Genomic DNA, 22555 nt, shown 5'->3' with positions numbered 1-22555 from the left:
AAATTGTTTGTCTCATGATAAGCTCCAGCAGGTATAGAAAAGGGACAGCTGTGGTGTGTCGTGAAAATCCTCAAAACCTTTGAAGTGTTGTCAAAGCTAGAAAAAGGTTGAAAACCAAGGCTGAGCTATCATGGATAATAAAGGTCTGATAAAGAATGAAGAAAACCAAGGACATATTGTTAGGGATGATTAGATGAATGGATGCAGGTGAGTAATGAGGAGCAGGTGGTAACATATTGATCTAACAGAGAATCAACAACTAGAAACACAAAAATTCACAATAACTCAAAGGGACATGAACAAACAGAGCAAAGGAAACTAAATGAAATATACAGAGACACATCCACTGATTACAGATCATGGCAGGCTGCTTTTGTCCTGTTTTCTAAGCAGGTGATGTTAGAGCAAATCAGGGATTTCACTGCATTTCCCACAAAGCTGTTCATCATACAGGAATAAATCTGTGACATGTTCAGAAGTCTGGAGCTACAGCTTACACAAATACTTCGCCACATCTTCTCTCCGGGGGGCTTTTCGTGCAAGGCTTCATTGGGGAAAGTGTCTGTTCACATTTGTTTTATGATCCTGCTGTTTCTGGGTGTATTTAAACAGATAGTTGTTAATTTGCACAGCTCTGATTTATTTTTTTCCCCCATTAGTGCTTTGTACTGTGAACTGATGAGTGATGACCAGGTTTTCCATGGATTCTCATCTGTGTAGTGTGTTACTATGTTAACATATTTCATATGAATGTATTTAAGGAGTATTTAGCCTTTGTGGCCACATTGAGTTCCCTCCTTCTCTACTTTCAGCCACTACAAAGTCCCTCAGTTTCAGTTCAGTCCTTGGTTTCAGAATATTAAATGTTTTTTCAATAGTTTGAGTTTTAAAAGAATTTAAAATAAGTAATTATTTGCTCCACATAAAAACAGTGAAATTAATATCTTGATTATAGGATTTATTCAATCGACTGCTTATGAGACGATTCTTTACATTTGTGGGCTGCAGTCATTGTGGATTATTTTAGTTGTGAAGCTACATTTGTTTTCATATTTGGAGGTGATGCCCCTCTGTTTTCCTCCCCCTCCGCACAGGATGGATGCAGAATGATGTTGAGGGGGAACAGAGGATTAGATTAGAAGCTGAGTGGATATGTGCAGTGTGGATTCTCTGTGTCTCTCATTCATCCTGGGTCCTCTGGGCTTGATTTGTGCTCTCTGTTAACAGTGACATGATATATGACACCAGAATAAAGAAGGGCGATTGGGTGGAAAACGCAAAATATTCAAGTTTATTCAGATCTCCTTAACTGTCGTTGTAGATTTAGATTTGTTTGATGTTGCGGGCAATTAAGATTTGTCTTTCTTAAGTCATGCTAGCTAACTCAGGGTGGAGTGTAAGAGAGGGCTGCAAGAAAGGGAGTGTTATTGAATTACAGGTGATGGCTGCTAATTGGGCCCTCCAGAGATTCTGTGTGCATGTGCTCGGTGTGAGTGTGTGTTTGGCTCTGGGGATGCAGACTTGATGAAGCTGTTAGGGTAAAGTGCAGGGCCCCAGTGCGCTCCCAGAGTGCTGTGCTTTAGAGGCTGTCCTGTCCCCACGGAGGAGCACTAATGGAGGCCACCCAGGCCTGATGAATTACACCAGGACTGGATGGATGGAGGGACGACGGGGCCGTAGGTGATGCTGCTGTAATTGAGGCGGCTTGCTAAGTGTGAAGAGTGCTTGGTGTTGGATGTGCTGCAGGCATGAAGCAACACGTTTGTACTGAAGCTGTGATGATAACTGCTTTAGCTCTCCTATGTGGTTCATTGCTGGGTGTCAGCAGTCACACTCTACAGGCTTTTACCTGAATACATGCAATCCTGCTGTCACAGAGCCTATAGCAGTTGCATGAAATAAAAAGAAAAAGCCTGATGCCCGACGTAAAAAAGTTGGGTAGATTGTGTTCTGAGTTTCGCTGCTGCAGAAGAAGAACGGGCGGCTGACACGGCAGCTCAAAGTGCTGAAACAATTCGCTGATGAACCAAAAGGCCAATTGTTTTCTGGTTTCATCTTTGGTTTGATTCAAAAACTGCATCATGGGATTTCTCACCCAGAAGACTTTATGTTTCATGCTGCTTGTGTCGTTTTCTTTCCGTTTCTACATTTGCTTCCCACAACAGATTAGCCTTTGATTGGCTGAACACGCCAGTGTTCCAGTCATAGTATTGTTGGAGCTGGGAAAAAACGGCAAATATGCAGCAGCTGAGCCCTGGGAACCAGGAATGAGCATTAAAGGGAAAAAAACAGTTGCTGTAATCTTTGAAAACGGCAGAATGAATACAGAATAACACAAAGTCAATCTTCAATAATGCTATAATTTTTGATCTAGGGCTAAAAGAAAAGATCGTCTTATTATCTCATTCAGTTTGCTATTCCTTTGTTCTGCAGAGCATTCAGGAAATGGGGCACGCAGTCTCCTCGGCTGCCACTCAGAACGCCACCCTGCTCGCGCACCTTTGTTGATCAAAGCAGTTTTAGCATCAGCTCTGCTGAGGCGTCAGTTGTTCAGTCATCACGATATGTGGGGCAGCGACAGTGTTTTCTCATCTGTCTGTTTGTGTTCTGTCTGTCATAACTGAGGCAGACCTGTTGGTGAAGACCAGAGCATCACCGGAGTGTGCGGAGAGCATGTGGGAGCACTCTGAAGTTATCAACAGCGGCTTGTGGTTTGATTGCTGTGGAAGGATGAGAATGACACTGTCAGATGCTCCTTTAAGTGGCTGCCGTCGTGGTAGTTTGTGTCGTTGTGACGATGCTGCACACATAACCAGCCGTGATAGGTTGTCTCTGCACCCATTTTCAAACCCAGTCAGTGCAGCGCAGGATTGTGGAGGGGCTGGAGCCTATCCCGGCTGCCATTGGACGAAAGGCAGGGTTTGACCTTGTCGTAAAGTCTTGGTATCAGCCGTGTTCCACCAGATTAGCTGTTGACTTTGGGAAGGAGTGCAGTGGATGGGTAAAAAGTTTAATTTCCTGCTCTCATCAGGGATGAAACCTAAGCAGGCGTCTGCCTGAGCTGCAGATTTTCTTTTTGGGGTTATTTTGCCTCAAAAAGACACAAAAAATTTGAACTCAAGGGCCATTTTAACAGGGACACTTTAGCTGGATATATTCTTGATGTGGGATTTATTGGTTAATCCACAGAAAAATTAATAAGTAACAGCTAATTTTCTCATTAGTTAATAGTTAATGTGATTATTTATCATTTCCAGCTTCATCAAACTGTCAAGTTATTGTTTTCTTTGGCTTTTATTGTTCACTATTAACCTGGTATAAACGGTTAGTTGTTAAGTGATCTACAGATTTATCAATAATGAAACATGCTTTTCTAATCTCTGTCCAACAGAAACTATGTCAAGACTTTTCAAGTTTATTTATGTAACTACAGCCCGCTCTCATCAAACGTGTCTGAAAACAGCTTTTTATACATCCAACAACAGCTGAGAACAAGCAACCTGAAGGATTTGCTGTAAGTGTGTGTGTGTGTGTGTGTGTTTATCCCCCTGTACCAGCGTAGCAGGTGTGCCTGAGCTTCAGCGCCATTACAAGTCTCATAAATACCACCTGACACGGTTACAGCAGGCAGGCTTCGATATAAAACTCTCCTCCCGTGGCGTTCAGCCCTTCAGCACAATTATATTATACCACACTTAAGGAGAGGAAAGCTACAGCCCTGCCCTGACCATCTCGTGAGATCATGCTGATGTGAGCACACAAACTTTATCTCAAACTGTGTCTCAGGACTCCAAATTTGAGCTGTTTCTGTTTCACAGTTTAATAACTTTGCTTTTTGTTTGTTTTTAATGGCTTCACGATTTAATTTGACTTGATTTGATCTTACTTGGCTCCTTTATAGTTATTTTTAAAACGTAATCCTCTTGCAAGATATAATGTGTACTGCCACATGCTCATTGGAGACCTTGTCCAAAACACACATAGTCACCTCGGTACACTCTTCCAGAGGCATTAAGTGTACATCCAGTTTAATGGTTCTTAATGGAAAAACCCACATCAATCAGGACTAGGTGTGCTGGATTTAAATACCCCTGTATCCCTTAGGTCTCCTGCTAAATGGGGTACATTAGCAGATGTGGGATGATGTAATCATAATTTTAGCGTGGAATTCAATTTGCGCTGAAACATCTCTGCAGTGTTAGCCTCTTTGGTACCTGGTCTGGATGACATTTCACTGGAGTGGGGATCTGAACCTACTTGACATTTTACTAAACTGTGTTCGGAAGGTCCGGCCTGTCCCTGTGTTTTCCTTCCCCTCCTCCCAGTATTGTGTGACTGCGTAAACAGGCAGACACACACATACACACGCACGTCTCATGCGTATATCCTCACAGACTGCCTATACATCCAGGGAGATTGCTTTGTATCGCTGTGAGCTCAGGATTATTCCTTTGTCTTTACTGCCTTCCATGTACAGAACAGCCTGATCTGCCCATTTTGTGATGTTGTCCCTAAACGCACCTTTGAATGAAAAGTAGGGTAGCATCTCATTATGCTTTCTTAACAGGGCAGTGTTCATATTCTGTGCAGGAAGGATTTCTACGGTTCAGTCTGTCCTGTGCCCAGGCTTAAGGAGCTGCACAGAGATGCCAGATCATGTGCTGTGAGACATCCAGTATGACTGATCTATTTGCATGTAAGTTAATAGACTAAAAACCATCTAAGACACTTCATGGGAATATTCCCAGAAAGAGCTGCGAGCACAAAGCCTTTTGAATTTGCACCAAACAGTGTTGTTGTGAAACACTGCTTCTGCTCTCCATCCAACGGCTGGAAGCATATGGACATAACTCCCCAGCTCTGTTTTTGTGCCACTTAGACATGAACCCAGCCCTCGGCACTGCCAGCTCTCTGTTATCTGGGCACAGTTACTCTCCCAGCTTGACACTCCCCTCGCTGACAGCTATTGAAAGCAAGCTAGCTTGCCATCCAGCGTCCAGACGGCAACGGATGGTCTTCATTTAGCGAGGATAGGACCGCGGTGCCAGCCGAGGCTACATGCCAAAAGGCTGCCTGCAGAGCTCCTCAGGTTTGTTGCCAACTCCTGACATACAGTAGATGGGAGGTATCTTGCCAGCAGTGCCAAAATCACAGTAGTTGGATTAAGAAATATGATGTAAGATGGTGGGATGGTGCGAAGTAGCCTGCTGGATATGGAAGATGGAGATATTGTGAGTGGGGAAGGGAGGGGGGAAGGAGCAGCCTTTTCCATTCTCCATTTGTGTTCAGATTATGAAATTAGCCCGCTGACTGGATACACAGAGCCATTCATAACGGCTTGATCTTTGAGGAAGGTAGGAGCACGCAGTAACAAGGACTAATACAACTGCACTATGACAGTGATGCCACTTTGAGTATTTGCATTAAGTCAGATACGAAGAGTGATGTTGTTGACTGTGCTTTTAGATCAGATTAGATTAAATTTCCCTTTTGGAAATTCACAAAAGATGATTGACTCTACCAGGAGTGGGGTTTGAACCCACGTGGGCATTTGCCCATTGGATCTTAAGTCCAACGCCTTAACCACTCGGACATCCTGGTGGTGCAGTTCTGTGTTTTTATAGTTGACCTGATTGTTCAATATTCACATTGGGAGAGACACTGTAATGTGTCTCTAGCTTCTGTGATATGACGTGTTTGAAATAGGCTTCTATTAAACCAGTTAGGATATGTGATTTCTAAAAGAGAGAGAGAGAGAGAGAGAGAGACTACCCTCCACACATAGCTGCTAAATCTGCAGTCATGTGAAAAAGTGAAAGGTTTTATGTATGCAGGTCCTGAAATGAAGTAAGCACTACCTCAGATAAGCAGCACATTACATCATGCTGTAATTTGATTAAACAAAAATCAAGCCAAATATACAGAAAAAAATAATCCCACAATTATTGCTGCCATAGAAATTAAGAGGGTTAGTAGCAGGTAGGTGCTGCTAATCATGTCCACCTGATTAACTGATCATCTGTAAGTGTGAGCAGCTCCATAAAAGCAGAAGTTCTGTCAGTTTGTTGTTCTGTCAACATTCAGGTGTGTGTTAACACGATGCCAAGGAGGAAAGACATCAGCAATGATCTTAGAAAAGCAACTGTTGCTGCCTATTAATCTGGGAAGGGTTATAATTTCCAAACTATCTGGAGTCCATCGTTCTACAGAGAGAAAGATTATTCACAAGTGGAAAACATTCAGGACAGCTGTCAATCTTCCCAGGAGTGGACGTCCCAGCAAGTTCACCCCAAGGTCAGACCGTGCGATGCTCAGAGAAACTGCTACATGTCAGACTCTACGGACCTCAATTAGCTTGTTAAATGCTAGAAAAAGACTGAACAAGGATGGCTTGTTTGGAAGGGCTGCAGGAGAAAGCCTCTTCTCTCTAACAAGAACACAGCAGCACAGCTTAGGTTTGCAAAGCTGCATCTGAACAAACCACATTTCAAGACCCGGTAAGGACCAGTTGATTTGTCTCGAGTTGTAAAAGCTGAGGATTGAAAGAAGAAGAATGCCCATAAGTTTTTAGATAAAGAGTGAAAAGAGGAGAAAAACTACAGTTTACAAAGTTGATTCCTTTTATATCCAAACTCCCACCACAGCATCAGTCAAAATAATATGCAAAGATAACAAGGAGCTGTTGTTTTATACATAAGGACAAAAAATTAATTTTAAGGAACTCCAAATGCTTTTGACATGCATTGAACATGAGACAAGAGACGAGTTCATTCAGATACACAGGACGAGATGAAAACAACACTAAAGTACTGTCCCCTCGGGGAACGTGGTCCAGAAGGTAAAACATGCTCAAGTCGGTGTCAAGGCTCATTTATCTCAGAGAACAGTGACTGAGTATCCAATGCAAACATTTTGACTGATGTTAACCTGCTTATTCCCGGACATCAGAGGTCAGCAGAGAGGTTTGACAAGACAGCAGTTATCAGCGTGTGCATGTTCACCCTGCAGCTCAGAGCAGTCCCACATGAAGCCTTGCTTGGTTTTGTGTTAAGCTGAGCACTTACTTTTGTCTAGCTTAGTCTAGTGAAGCATAGCCAGACACAGAAACTGCTCACGGCAATACACACTTCCCCCCGCGGACTGGCTTGTGTTGCAGAGGCGGCCATCTCTATCAGAGACACGGTTAAACACACAGATGTCATGTTTTGCGCGTCACAATGTTCAGCTTTTGCCGATGCTGAGCAGCTCTTTGAAACCAGCACAGTTCCACAGTTCTCCGACCCATTTCCCAACGAGTTTTCTGCCTCTGTGTGTGTGTGTGTGTGTGTGTGATTTGAATACTGAGCAGGGGAGAATAGGAGGAAAATGTGGTGGAGCTGTTGAGAGTATGAGATCATGACCACAGCAGTGCTGCAGTACCTGCTGGGGCATAAATTAGGTGAATAGATGTTATTATTGATAAGATTGAAGTGGTTTTCTTTTTTCCTGGGAAGACTCAGGTGTAAAAGGAGTGAGGAGAATAATTCTGCAGGCGCTACTTCAACACAGCAGGGAACGCCAAAATGAGAGAGCTACCAGGAAAAGAAAGTATTTGTGGGGCTCATCACTGAGTTGAATATTCCCTTTTCTGCCCCCCCCCCCCTCAAACATGCATGCAGCCTGGAAAACAGGATTTACACCCTCAGCATCTCCAGGGGGACGGGTGAGGTAGCACATCAGTCAACTGTAGTTTATTGATCAGGTGTATGATTTAGCTCGATGCCTCTACATTACCTGATTGCCTGCAGGATATCCTTTGTTTGACACAGTGAAAGAAGAATAAGGCCTAATGGATATTACATTTGTAACTGAACGAATTAAAAATGTGGCTTCATTCCTCAGAGTCCTTTCCTCTGCACTCATCTCAGTGGCTCTGAACCTCACGTTGTAATTTTATGATAATCATGATCATTATTTTTAAGACTGTGGCACCCAGGAAGAAGAGTGCTATAACAGACGATTTAAGACCAAAACTGGCATTAACCTCCACATTCCTTGAAGGAAAGGTCAGCAGAGCCGCTAAAGTCTAAACTGTTTCTCCACACTTTGCGTATGAGGAGTCTTACAGTTGTAGCTTTTCCTCACAGCTTCATATGAGCGTCTCTCCTCACTGCTCCGAGTTGGGGGTTTTACTCTCAGGGACTCTGGGCTGGGGGGATATTAACCTCGTGGCACTGAGCAGAAATTGACAAACCCCCTGCTTGCAGTGTGGAGTGACAGCAAAGACAGAGGATAGAGAAAGGGGGTTGGGCCTTGTGTCAAAGGTCAAAAAGCACCACCTGCATGGACAGTACAAGGCACACGCATCTGTCCATTGTCCAGTTTGGACCAGTCTTTTGTATCATTTTGTTTTTATTATTGCTCAGTCTAAAACATGATTGATGCCTATCAGAGGATCCCTGCTGCCGTACATTCAGGTTTCAGGTCAGGAACAGCTGCATAACGGTGTGTGTGCAAGACGATGGGCATGCTTAGTGAGATGAAGCTGTTCTCTTCACTCCACTGACCGTCTTCCCTCTAATGTGGCACCGAAAACAGGATTACAGCAAAGTTTTATGGATTAAACATTTTCCTGATGAATCGATTGATTATTTCTGACAACGTAAGCAGTCTGATGACATCATGTGGAGAAATAAAACACGAAGTATTGAAGAATACAGATGTTTTTAAAATTATGAAACCCCATCACAACAATACATTTAGGCTGTTGTATTTGTTCAATCCAGACTCAAATATGTTCAATTTGGTATCTTACTTTGAAAAAAAAGTTCCTTTTCGTGAAGCTGGGATGAGTTTATTTAGTCATTTTTACTCAAAGGATACAATAATTGAGTAAAAATATTATGTGATCTTGTTTTTTTGTTCTCAGTCATATTTCATCTGCATCAGTATCTGTCTCAGTCATTTGTTCATTTTTTTTTCAGAGCATTAGAGATGACACAGTGCTTCAACATCTGCCTGTCGGTGCAAATATGACCTCATAAACAGACCCAGGGAACAGTTAATGATGTTTGGGTGGGAGACTTTGGAGATGAATTTTAGCTTGTGTTTAAATGGGAAAATAAATGTGTTTTTTGTTGTTTTAAGCAGGTCTGTGGAGATTCTGCTCAAACTGTGTAAAAGTATCACCTTTGTTGAACTGAATTGGGCTGAGAGTCCCACATACTGCTCACCAGTCCGACCAGTTCTGGTGCGTCTTAACCCAAAGGAAGTTTACCCGGCACACGGGTTCTGTCTTACGTCCGGATGGACACATTCAGACCAGTATGATCCAGGTCCTTTCCCAGGTACTTTCTTTCCTTTCACTTGGAAGTGTAGAACATTTCGGGGGATTTTCTGAACTGTCATGGAAACACAGCTTTTAACAGGGAACTCCTCTACATTTCACTGCTTTGGAATTTACTCTGATCTCTTATAACCAGAGTCAGAACTTCAGTGACGAACTGCTCTCTAAATATTTACTCCTTTTCAGTATTTATCTCACTGGCAAGGACACGAGGGAAGAGTGGAATGTGGTTACCTGTTGGCGGCGGGTGATTAAAAACCCGACTTGCCTGATATGAGGCAGGATTCATCATCGTCTGTTGTTCTCATTGTGAATGCATTATTGCATCTTGCACTCAGCATTTAGAAAAACCAATGTGCTGGGAAACGACCGGGTCAAAAACTAATTCTGGGTCACAGCGGCAGCGTAGATTTGCTCTGAGCAGTACCTGTCACAACACGGGATCCTAATGGGCTGCAAAAGCAAATCCACAGTAGCTTCAGTGTCATTCGCTACGCGTCTGACTGTTTGTTGTTTGCTTTGTTGATCATAAGGCGCACCGTGCAGCGTCTGTTTGGCAGGAAAAGTGTTGTGTAGGCACATTTCACAGCGATCTGGAGCTGGATAATAAGCCGCTCGGAGGACTTCCTCCAGATGTGCACCAGGTCCCCTTAAATGTTTTCATGGTGAGACATTAGGCCAATGTTCATAACCTGATTGATTTAGATGAAGTTTGAGGAGCAGGAAAATCTGTACAAAAGCAGAGAGAAAGCAGGCCGGTGTGATGCAGTCAGAAACAGAATCAGCCTGTTTGGGAGGAACAAGTCAGCACAGATTGATCAGAAAATGTGCCAGGATGGATTCATGGGGATAAAACAGTGAAGTCTTCTCTAAATCTTTGGTCTTTCTTCTGATCCTACATCTGAAATCTTCACGTTCTGGTTTTGATTTTGGCCGGTTGGGGTTTTACTGAAACTGTCAACGCGCACAAACATTTTTGGCAGATTTTGTTTTAAAGGGCAATTGCACTGTTTGTTTGAGATAAGCCAGTTTACAGGATTTCCTTTCAGTCAGACAAAGTGCTCCAGGTTACTGTACAGAGTGTTTTCTGCAAATGCATTTCCACTGCAGCATATTCTCCTCCATCTAACGTAGAAGAGGTGGAGGCAGAGGTACGCTGTTAGCTGCTGAGCTGTGTAAACAGCTCCTTGACGATAATCTCTCAGAGTATTATGTTGTAGCTTCTTGTCTCCTTTACTACAGCTGGAAAGGGGCATCGTTTGTATTTCTAAAACGTTTTACTTCCCAGTTATTGAACCTATAAAGATCTTACTTTGCACTGTTTTGCTGACACTGTGTATTCAGAACACTTAGTTTATGAGAGAATTAGTCAAAACATTGTTGGATGTGTGTGTGTGGCTGTGTCGTCACCGTCTGTGCTGCTGTGCACATGGTGTGAACCATCCTGTGTCACGTGCATGGAAACTGAACCATTGCATGAACTGACATATCTTAGCGGGACCTGATCCAGCTGCTGATTTCCAGCCACCTTCAGGTAGAATCTGCACACTGCTTCGTTTTCTGTCACCGAGGAGTCAGTATTTTGAGTTTTTCAGACAAAACAAAAGCTTTTGTCCTTTTTCAAAGATTTGTCTTTTTCTGTTAATGCAAAAACATTTTAAAATCCAAACACTAATTAAGGGGAAAAACAACAATGTTCACGTACACAATTGAAAATGCTGCCTCATCTCCAGCTGTCCCTTCTTTGAGCAGGTATGTTTCTTTTGTTTCTGACATGCTTGGATGGCACATTTTACAAACTACAGCTGACAGAGCATACATGGTGTCCCACTTTTACCCCACTTGCTTTGCTTTGAGCCACTTGTGCTCTCGGGCTCGGTGGGTGGTAGCTGGGTTGTTAAACTGTGGGGAGAGCAGTAAAGCGGGAGCCCCTCAGGAAGCTCTGCTTCATACGTTAACATTAGTTCTGATGCATCCTTGGTTAAAGCGTGTTCCAGTGAGGTTCTGTGTGTGGATGTTTTCTGTGGTCTTGCATAGAAATGTTGTAATCTAAGGTTTTTGGCAGTTTGGTGGAGTCTCTCAACTCATTTTGACAGACAGCTCAGCAGCTCGGGCTGGAACAGAAATCCTCATGTGTCTGTGTGGATGCCACCCTTCGTCTCCTGCAAGATTCACTGACATTGAATTGATTCAGGAGCATTTCCAACTCTGGCATTGTTGGATTTCAGCTACAAGTTAACAGCAAGATCATGTGGCTAAAAGGCCATGTGCTCAGAGTTGCTCCTCCCCCCTCAGCACACTGTCCTGCACCGCCTCCCCTCCTCCTCCTCATCGAGCCTCCTCTTCCTTTCAGGAGGTGGCCTCTGGAAGCTTTGTCACTGTTTATTCCCAATCAGTGGGTGCCAGTCGCCAGGCAGCGACCTTTCCGACCTCTTCAGAGCTGATTGGTGCAGTATGGCCCCGCGGCTCGGCTGTTCTCTCCTTTCCAGCCCCTGGTCTTACATTGAAACAAGGCTCCTTGCTGGGGGGGTGGTGGAGGCGGTTGATGAGAGTGATGGTCACCAGAGCCAGATTGGATGTGCATTCTTTAAACTCTAACTCCTTCTTATTTGTTTATCTTGCATGAAAGGTTGAAGATTTTGTAATCTGAAGGATTTTTTTACATTGAAAACTAATCATGCTTGTAAAAAAAAGTAAAGTTGGCAACAAAACTAAAGTCCTGCCACAGTCTTTAGAGAGGAAACATGGAGGGAAAAATGCTTTGTGTGGCCCTGATAATCTGACTAAAGTTTTCAAGCTACGTGAAGACAATTTGCACCATGATAAATAGTAGAACTGTGTGTTTAAAAAAAAATAATAATAATTTGGGAAGTCTTGGGGCTGCGTGGTGATGGGGTGGTTACCACTGCGGCCTCACAGCAAGAGGGTTCCTGGTTTGAATCCCTGCTGGGACCGTTCTCCCCTGTCCAAAAACATGCATGTTGGGTTAACTGGTGATTGGAATTTGGAATTTGGCCCCAGGAGTGATTTTGTATGGTTGTGATGGACTGGCGACCTGCCCAGGATGTACCCAACCTTTTCCACAATGGCATCTGGGATAGACTCCAGCTGCCCTCCACAGCTCTGAACTGGACTCAGCAGGTACAGAAAATGGATTGGCTGATAGGAAATCCTGCTTGCACAGAGAGAAATATACTAATTTGTATCCCATTAATACAAACAAAGTCTTTGACAGCAAGATGCTGGGAAAAAACTGACCCCATTACCGGCAAAGAAGGCATCAGCCTGCCTGGAAATAAGCAGGTCTGACCCCACTGAACACATGCGTCGATGTGATGAGACTCAGACTTTCTTAATGTATGTGGGAATTTGTTTCTAATAAAGAAAGAAACCGACGCTCTGAGAAGGACTGAAACTGCTCATTCACTCCATAGAAATCCCCATTTCTTATCCCTCCCATGTCCTTAACTGATGCGATCATACCAGAGGGATGATACCACAGGGTTCTGTCTGCGCAGAATCGAGAAAATGGTAGACAGCAATAGTTTTGTTCCATGTGAGGACTCACTGACATTCTCCTGCTCTGGTTGCCAAATCTCATGAGCGCTAAAGCATAATTAGCTTCAGCTCTTAAACAGTGTTTCCAGTAAACATGTGGCAGGTGGCGTCTGGACTGTTTAGTGGCCTTAGTGTCGGAAGTTTCATGAAGCTGGGACTCGTCCTATGTAATTGTCAAGTGAATGTAAGGCAAATACAAATGAAGACAATACACTAAAATACGAACACAAGACGATACGCTCACTAAAAAGAGAAGACGGAACCGGCACAGTTCCATTCACAGGATGCCATGCATCATAGTGCTAAACATTACTTTTAAACAGGGCATCTTGTGGTTATACTCTTATGTCAGCTAGATTTGGTTTGGCTTCTTCTCTCAATGTCGAGTCAGTCATCAGTCATGTTTTTAGTCATGGGAAAAACAAAGAGAACTTCTCAAAGATCTGATAAAAAACCTAGATATGGGTTTCAGAGAAGCAGCCTTAGGTGAGTCAGCCTGGTAAAATAAAGGTTTGAGTTGTTGAGAGACTCTTGCATAGCTTTGTATGGAAAAGAAATAAAAATAGTAAGTGGCAGTGTTAACAGTCCTCACTGGCATCACCCCCTTTATTCCTTCTTTTCCCCCATATTCAAGCTCAAAAACCTGAATTAAGTCTGAGCATTTTAGCCAGCGTGACCTTAAGACCAGATGCTGAAGATGTTGAACACCACATTTGTAATTCAGTGCATGAATTGTCTTTTCTATTTATTCCAAACCCTGTTCATAAGCAGCTTTTCTTGGGCCCAAGCCAAGTACATTGTTATATGAGATAAGTGATGGGACGCTGCCAGAAGTGCAGATATCCCTCCAAAAATGGATCAGCAAGAACAAGGTGTACAGTAAGCTGTAATGAGAGATGTCTTTTTAATTGGCGCTGTGCTCTTGAACAAGCTGGCGATATCTGAATTCCTCTAAATAAAAGTTCCACGTCACCACAGCGAGCCTTTCCAGCTCTGTGTGAGGAACTTTTCTGCCGCAGGTCATGCTACACATGTGGTGCAGTCTATTTGTGCTCATAATGAAATCAAAGAGTCACATGCAGGTGATGCATGGATGATATATCTCCTGTCATGCGCCTGAGCACTGTGAAGGAGTAGGAGCGCAGTATTTTAACAAGCCAACAGGATTTAATGTCTTAGTGTCGGGTCTCATGACTGCTGAAGTGGAGACCCACATAAAATGGAATTATTAAAAAGGAGAGAAGAGGGAAAGTGCTAGAGTAGCACTTTTTTTGGCGTGTACACACACGCACACACACCTCTTTCTCTCCGTCTCTCTCAATAACAGCTGGGCTTCTTAGGTAAATTCAATCAGTTGCTCCCCGGTCGGTCAGGCTCTTGTGTGGCCCCTGGCATGGAAACTCAAGCTATTAAATTGATTTTAGCTCTCTCGTGGTCGTCTCCTTCCCCCTTCTGCCTGGTGTTTCAGGGATGATCTGAATAGTTAACCTGATCCCGCAGAGTTGCAGTCGGAGGAAGGCTCTGACTGCTGGTGTCTCTCCATATTTTACCACCATGCCCTCCTCTTGCCACCACAAAGCCTGTCTGTACAGTCAGTCTTTGTGACGGTTACACTGTATGTCTGAGAGACTTCTGGTTGTATTGCTTATGTAACCAACCAAGCCTTTTATCCCCGTGGGTCTCCTTCAGAGACTACAAGAAAACAGGGTTGACTCCGATTAATCGCTTATTCCGGGCAGGAGAGCCTTGAGAGACACACACACTCATATACCCTTGAGCTATTTTCTGCCTGCCTTTCAGGCCTTTCCCTCAAACCTGTCCTTCATCTCAGCCTTCAGACTCAGAGGGCTCATAAAATGAGATTTCACCAGGATCCAGCCTCTTGTTCCCCTTGCTTTTTGCTGCACCACAGGGAAGCAGGTCAGACAGTCGGACAAACTGCATCTCCGTGATTAGCCTGCTTGTCTTTTACTTATCAGTGACTGATGTTTGACAAGCAGCCCATCAGTTACAGAGTTTGTCCTTAATAGTATTTTTAAGGTGCCCTTAGACTTTGTTCAGCATCACAGCTGTCAGGGGACACAATGGTCTAAACGTGTTAAAAATCTGTAATTGCACTGCTCTCCTTAATTCCTCGACCTCTTTTCATTGCAAGTGTAATTTTTGTGGGTAATGCAGTGATTTTTCTTGATGTGTCTTGACTCAGAGATCGTATTTTGATCATTCGGTGTAAGAAAAGCGTAGGTTTTATATAATGAAATGAATGAAAGGGGTCTGTTTTGGCTCTAAGTCGCGGTTTCTCTCTGTCACACCTGAATACAACAGAGATGTGACATGTCAAAATGTCTGCTGTAGGAAAGGGCTGAAAGAAGCAGAAAGACCTGTCTCCGTGCCTCATTCATAATAAATGGCTGATTAAGAATGTGAGTGCAGGTTTGAAGTCAGAATTATTCGCATCCTGCCTTAGTGCATTATGTTTACACACCTGCCAGGAGGGTTTGTGTGCCTCCTCCGGCCAGTTTGTGAAAATAATTTGTAGGAAATCATTTAACAAAAGGAAGAAGTCTGAGGTTAAGAAAAAGTGAGCCACTCTCTGCTCCCCAACATGAATATTTATAAGAAATGGCTTTGAATTCTCTAATGGAACAACATATACACGCTGAAACCAGATTATAAGATAAGAGCTGCTCTAAAATGTAGCGCTGTTAAGATTTTCATTTTCGGTTAAGATGCTGCTTATTTATGTTCTGAATTCTCAGGATATGTTTTTGTCATTGCCTCTTTCTGACAGTAGGATGTAACGTGCTAATTTATGAATTAGCTGCAATGAATTCATCTTAAAGTCGTCCTGAGTGGGCTGTTTTCCTGTTGGGATGTTGGTATTTTTCTGATATTTTCATGGCTGAAAAATTCAATAAAGGGGAAAAAGTATACTTTCATCAAATGAATTGAACACTTTATATAAGAGCAGAAGTATTCTGACCCTGTGCTGTTGTCGGTGGTTGTCTCATTGGTTCGGACCTGTTTGGCCTTTGTCTGCAGCTCTCCTCTGATCACTGCCTTAATTCAGTGTCCAAACTGTAGCTGTGTGCAATAAATATTCCATGTCGGATTACAGTAGGAAACCATTTCATCCAGGTGTTGATCTGATATGGATGGCCTTCTGAAAGAGTATATTATTTGTATGTATGTGTGGCTCCTGATGCGGCACAGACTGATACTGAGTTCAATTTGAGCCGTCCTCTGCAGCCTTGTGGTGAAGGAAGATGGGACACGCCCTGCCAGACTGTTCAAGTGAGGAGGAGTGTGTGCTCCAGAGTGTGTAGGCAGAGAGAGAGTGCGTGTGCACGAGGTGGGAGGGGGTTTATGAGCGAGTATGACGGTGCAGGTTCTGTGATTGAAGGCCTGCTTCTCTCACGCACACACAAACACGCAGCGATGGGCCGTAAGGTGTTCATTGTTTTGAAGTGAGCACTCCTTCCTCCCGTGTGTTTAGAAAAGCTGGACCGGCAGCAGGGAGTTTCCACCGGCAGCATATACTGTTTATGTTTCATAGATGTGAGTCAGAAATGAGCAGGTGACAAATGAGGCTGGAAATCAGTCAGAGACCCTCATCCGCTCTGTCATGTCAAGTGATGATGAACTGATGCAAACTGACGTGTGGATTTACTGAGCTGTCAACCATAGCAATTAACCAAAAGTGGTTTCTTCTCAAATGTGTTTACAAAGAGTGTTATTTCATCAAAGAACAGGCAACAAGACTGAGAATCTGACCAGACTTTTGCTCAGTTTTTGGATCCGCTGACAGAGATTCAAACCCAACCTTCAGCATCTTTTGTTTTCATTGCTTTCTCATGTGTTCACGTGTTGCTCCTCACTTGTAAATCAGACTTTGTTTAGTTGACACCGCATTTTAGTCGCAGGGGGGAACACGCCACAAGATTTTTCATCAGACTTAACCCCTGACTTGTCTGCCTGATCTTTATCAAGCAGTTCTGGCTGTCAACGTCTCTCTCATCTTTAATGTTCCACTATGATCAAGTAGCTCCTGGTGATTCCGTCTGTTTTGCTCTCCTGGTTGTTGAAGCGAACTGACAGCTTCTCTCCATGGCTTCTCTCTCGAGTCTGTCATCATATCGCACACTGAAAACTTCAAAGAGGTGAGGGAGCTCTTGCCAACGCTGAATCAGATTCTGCTCAGTTTTCCGTAGTTTCCTCACCCTCTCCCTGTCACATCTGTTGTATGTTTATTATTTTTCTTTTTTTTGCTTCGCCCTTGTCTTGTCTCCTGTCCCCGCGTCTCGGCTGTCATTGGCTGTTGCTCCTCATTCATCAACTCCCGAACATCAAGCACGCTCGATGCTCGGTCGCGCATTGGCACGCGTCTTAAATCTCATCCATGGAGTGTTCACACACAGTGATTAATGACCGCTGGACTTGCAACATGAAAATATTGTAGCGTGAACTTGGCTTTAAGCAGCTGAAAGGTGCCATAGTTATAGATATATGGGGACATCACCGTCCAGTGACCGTTGGAGTTATAAACAAATGAGGTAACACAAAAAACTCAGACAGACACCTGACACGCACCAGTTTCCTTATCGTTAAAAATACACACAAAACACGTGCACCAGTCTCATTCAGAACGCTTCTACAGCGGATGATGACTTAAAACTTAATGCGCTGCGTGAAATGAGTGATCCACAGTAAATAGTGGGATTGTGCCTGTTGACATGATCAGTTATTTGATTTAGGCTCAAAGGGTTTAATTAGGCGTTTAGTGCTTCCGTCGTCTCTCTGAGTTAAACTCTTTGGTGTTTGTTGGTACAGAAAACCTGAGCTTTAGTCTGAGAAATGAAGTCGTTCACGTGTTTCTCCACACTGACGTGGAATATGCTTAAATGTTACTGTTGTTTTACGTGAGCAGCTATTCGGTTTGTGCCCACTTGAATCCTAATTTTAGGACTTTCACATCTCTTTTCAGTTTAATCTGGCTTAGCGGTTATTAATCCATAGTCATGTAAGGAAATGTATCTGCTTTGCTGAAAGAAGAGGATTGGGTTTGTTTGGGAAGACAGAAATATAATAAGGTAAACAGGAAGTGACCACTCACCGTCTCCCCGTCACTTCCCACTAAGCGTGTGCACGTTACATTTGAAACTGTGACATGGAGAACAGAAGAGAGATATGTGGCATGTTATATTATACATGACAAGGTTACGCTGATGTTGATATGTAGGTCAAAGCTGTGTTTATGCTGCGCATCTGAGTGCATGTGTGGGTGAAAATTCCCAACAGCGTCGCGTTAGCAGTTGACCCAGTTGTTGTCAGACAGAGTTAAATCCTGCTGAATATACTCTTGTCACATGCACACAGTGGGTTGTGTGTTTGTTAGGTGTGCAGCAGTGAGCCAGTGTGGCAGGTGAATGTCAAAGATGCATTTCACCGATTTACAGCCTCAGTGGGGCCGTGAGCTCCACTCAGGGTCCGGTCGCATCGTCTCTTCTCTGCCTAGAAAGGTTCCAAACTGAGTCAAATGACCTGGAAACATCTCAGCCACGATAAGAGCTGTTCAGATTCTCTAAATGCTGAGGAAAGGCGCTCCAAAGCCTCCTTTATTATCTCCTTAAACATACCAAACAGATGGGGCATCCTTTAAGAAAGAAAGTCCCCAAATTCTTTGACTCTCACTTTTATTCATCCGGACTTTCTAACTGTGATCGTTGTGGATAAATATGAGGACAGGAGGGTGTACAGTTTTCTTTCCTTTTTTAAAAAAGAACCTCAATGAGAGAGTTATGCTTTTATATCTTATTAGGCTAATGTGATTGTGTAATGTTGTGATATAACCCCATGATGTTTTCTAACAGAGAAGGAAAAGAACTCAAGAAAAGACAATAGGAGGAGGTTTTTTTTAAACTTTTACGAGCAGACCTCCCTTTTTTTTCTTTTGTCTTGCATTCCCCCGGTAGGGTCAGAGGTCAAAGTGCAGGGATGTGTGCAGAAACATAACTTCTGAGTGGGCTGCATGCACATTTTTGACCCATTTCACCAGACAAAAGAGTAAAGCATGACTTGAAGATGAACAGCGAGCACCCTAACTTAAAATGTGTCCGTGGTTCAGCTGTTTCAGAGACCTTTTTCAGTCAGTGAGATCAGAACGCTCCACTAACCCTTACCCTCTGTTATGAACTCAGGCCGCAAAGCTTACATTTGTCTTTATGTTTATACCACAGGTTGTATAGTATAAATGCGATAAAAGTGAGTTTCTAGTGTGCATGAAACCTTCTAACATCCAAACTATGGAGACAGGCCTGCTCTAAGTCTTTCTGTCTTTGCTTTTCTGTGACTCAGATGGTCGTATCTTCTCTGTTCCCACAGTGTGTCAGTGTACTTTTTTCATGCCACTTGATCGTTGCAATAACCTGTGAGGGGTGGTTTAGTAGCAGATTATGACTTCCTGTACATACCTAATTTGGTTTGTCTCAGGCTGTATTTTAGTTTGAGCTGCAGAAATAGAACATTTGGCTTTGTGGTCTTAATGATGCAACATATTCTGATATGGAAAGCTTTCTCTCAGAAATAGTGAGATCAGTCCAGCTCTCAGTAAACCAGAGCGTGTGTACAGTGCTGTTTAAAGCATGACTTTTAATTTCCTTTACGAAGCACGTTTGACTTCTACTTTGACGTGGAAACACCCAGAGGCGACAAAAGACTTCACCTTGGAAAAATATCAACATTTTGGCTTGAAGCCTCACGTTAAGGAGAACAATGAGAGAGGAGGGCTTTTTGTATGTATAAAGTCTCACCTCGGAGCAGCTTCGGTCCACACCGCCTCACTCACCGGTGTTGATGTGATTCTCTGATGAACTCCAGCTGATTAGACATATGACGATGATGATCATGAGGAGCAGAGGTGCAGTGAAGTTTTTTCCGAGCAGCTGTAGGAAGACTGAGCTCAGAGCTGAGAATGGTTATGTAATGCCCCGGTGTACTGCCACCCCCTGTCGGGCATGACTCATTACACACGGAAATACACCGTGTACCAGTGTGTGCGACGTCATTAACCTGATGCACATTGACACTCCCAAAATGGACTAAATCTCTAACAAAATGCGACAGTCACATCTTTATTTTGTTGCTGGATTTCTGTAAATATTGTACATGTTTGAGGCACTAGATCTGCTGTTCACTGTTCTTTTTGAGTGTTCAGAGCAAATCTAAAAGGGAAATGCAGACACTATTAGAAAGAACTATGCAGTAAAGAAATAAATGACCTGTTTTTGATGGCACAGCCACATCTGGAGACTTAGCTTGAATCCTGAGATCTGAATTAAGCTAATTATAACCGAGCTACTCCAATGTTTTGTATCATGGTTGATTTTTCTAATTGGAAATAACGGAGATAAAGTTTGTGAACCTGCTGAGGTTATATTCAGGAAGATGGTTTTCACTGTAGAATTTCACAGATTTTGTAATTGCAACAGCGGTGACATATTAGTTGTTTTTTTTTTACTCCATAGTTAGATTCACACTGAAATGAGTCTTAAGTCGACCCTTAACTTCTACACATTTGCCCACGCGGACCTCAGCGGTGATGTCGGATGAGGTGTCGGCTCATGAGTCACAGCCCCGTCACACTTGGCAGAAAATGGTGATTCTGAGGGGGAAGTTGCATCACCCACTCTTTAGCACCACCTTTTACCTTCAAGTCACCCGGCAACCTCTGTGGAGTTTGAAAATGATGTTAGAGCCACTTTAGGGCTGCACCTTTTTCTTTTAAAACAGCTTGTAAGAAACTCTGCCAGAATAGTTTCATTCCCACATGTTTGGAGACATTAAAATGCACTTATTGAAAGAAATAAGTTACATTTTGTCCTTTCAAGTCGGGATATGAATCACCCCAGAAACACCTTGTTATATTAGAATTTATCCATCTGGTATCTCTCAGTCTGTTGTATATTTAATGCTGACATTAAACATTGATTGATTTTTGAATAGAGATTAAAGCCTTTTTGAATAGGACTCTCTCTACAGCCTCTAATTTTATGGAGGAAACAGATGCAGTTGGCTGATAATACTCAAGGATAACGTAAACTCTGTTTTCCCTTTAATTACTATTAAGGAGATGTCTTCTAAAGTTTTGCATAGCAGCCTTATTTTGAGTAGCTTATTATCTGTATCACATGGGGAAGCACCATCCAGCTGCTTTATGTCATTTCTGGACCCAGTTTTATGTTGGACTCATTCACAAAGTGTCTTTTTTGTGTTTTGTCTTGTTTTGAATTGCTCTGATGGTGCGATGCACAAAGAGAATTTCACTTAACTTGTTCTCTCGATGATTATTGTGAACAAAGCATTCATACACTTTGCTAAACGTCTGACTGCATCATATTCGTTCAGACAATGAGATTTTGATCACATGGCTTTTTGTTCCCATAACAACTCTATGTAAAGTCTAGCCTAGAATATGAGGTGGAAGCTTTATGAAATGATTATTTTTGCAGGTATCATTACTTTACTATCACCAACGGTTTGTTCTTTAAAGGTTTTCTGGAAACATTTACTTTTTAGTTGAGAAGATGCCAGTTTGTACGCTGAATACAAAGGCTTAGCATAAAGAAAGAAATGGGATTCAGTAGACTTATCCTGGTTTGCATCATCTCTTACTGCTGTATTGGACACTTTTTTATTTGTATTGTGGAATTTACAAGCGATAAATGTGCATATTCAGAACTGTGATAGTCTGAATAAGCGCTCACACTAGAAGCACATTGTACATAAATAGTACAGGTTTTGATTTGGGACTCATTACTAGAATGGAACTATTTGCAGAAATGGGAAACGATGCCTTTGAGGAGCTTCAGAGTACTAAGCCATCCTTTGTGGTATTTTAAGTCCATGTCTTTTCTCTCTTTGTAGTTGCAGGTCTTGTGCAGAATGAGGGAGGCCTGTTAGCCTTTCTGTTTCTCCTACAATTGCTCCTTGAAAAAGAAAGAAAAACGTCTGATTGAGCACCTGGGCTGAGCAGGAAGCAGCTGGAGAGTTCTGATTAATCTGGAAACACACGTACACACACCCTCAGTCACAAAGCCTGAGACACGTTAACCTTCGGTCACTTACCTGGGTGAATTATAGAGCTTCTCTGAGAAGTTATTAATCACACGCATGCACTTTCTCACTGTAGCGAAAACACAGCACACGTGGCAGATGCTCAGTATTTCTGGGGTTGTTTCCTGGCCTGTGTCTTACATTGTTGGCTGCAACCAGAGGGGCTTTCCTGTGCATGTGTGCGTTTACAGCTCTGCAGTGTGTGCTTGTCCAGAGGTTGTCAGCTATGTTGAAGTAAGATGGGCATGGAAACGCAGTGTGGTGTGCCAGGGAGAGAAGGGACCACACCTCCCGCTGTTTTTGTGGATGACGCAGCTGTACTCTTACCTCATGATGCCCATATTTAACAGACACCTCAGGAATATGACTCAGTGCTACATAGTTAACAACTTCCAGTCGTGCAATTAGAGCTGCTTTTTTTAAACCTGGGAAAGTTCTGAGACATTTCAGCTCGGCTGACTTCTGTTCTTATTCACAATCAATGCAACCGCACACGAGAAAGTTCAGCCGCTTAGCTGCATGTGGTTGTTTTACATCAAAAAGCAGATAGTTCTGTTCTTT

At 43.0% G+C, this 22555-nt stretch overlaps 1 protein-coding gene and 1 non-coding gene across 3 annotated transcripts in view; one reads left to right on the top strand and one right to left on the bottom strand.

Annotated features, from left to right (window-relative positions):
- Positions 1-22555, top strand: part of zeb1a (zinc finger E-box binding homeobox 1a) — a 55097-nt gene that overhangs the window by 8753 nt on the left and 23789 nt on the right. The gene's annotated exons all lie outside the window — the stretch shown is intronic.
- Positions 5519-5601, bottom strand: trnal-uaa (transfer RNA leucine (anticodon UAA)). The gene has a single exon. It is a non-coding gene; the product is annotated as a tRNA-Leu (tRNA).

Source organism: Leuresthes tenuis, unplaced genomic scaffold (genome assembly GCF_036924035.1).
Source record: "Leuresthes tenuis unplaced genomic scaffold, fLeuTen1.0.hap1 SCAF_14, whole genome shotgun sequence".
NCBI classification, from domain to species: domain Eukaryota; kingdom Metazoa; phylum Chordata; class Actinopteri; order Atheriniformes; family Atherinopsidae; genus Leuresthes; species Leuresthes tenuis.
Note: the sequence above shows the minus strand (reverse complement) of the source record. Positions and strands in the feature narration are given on the sequence as shown.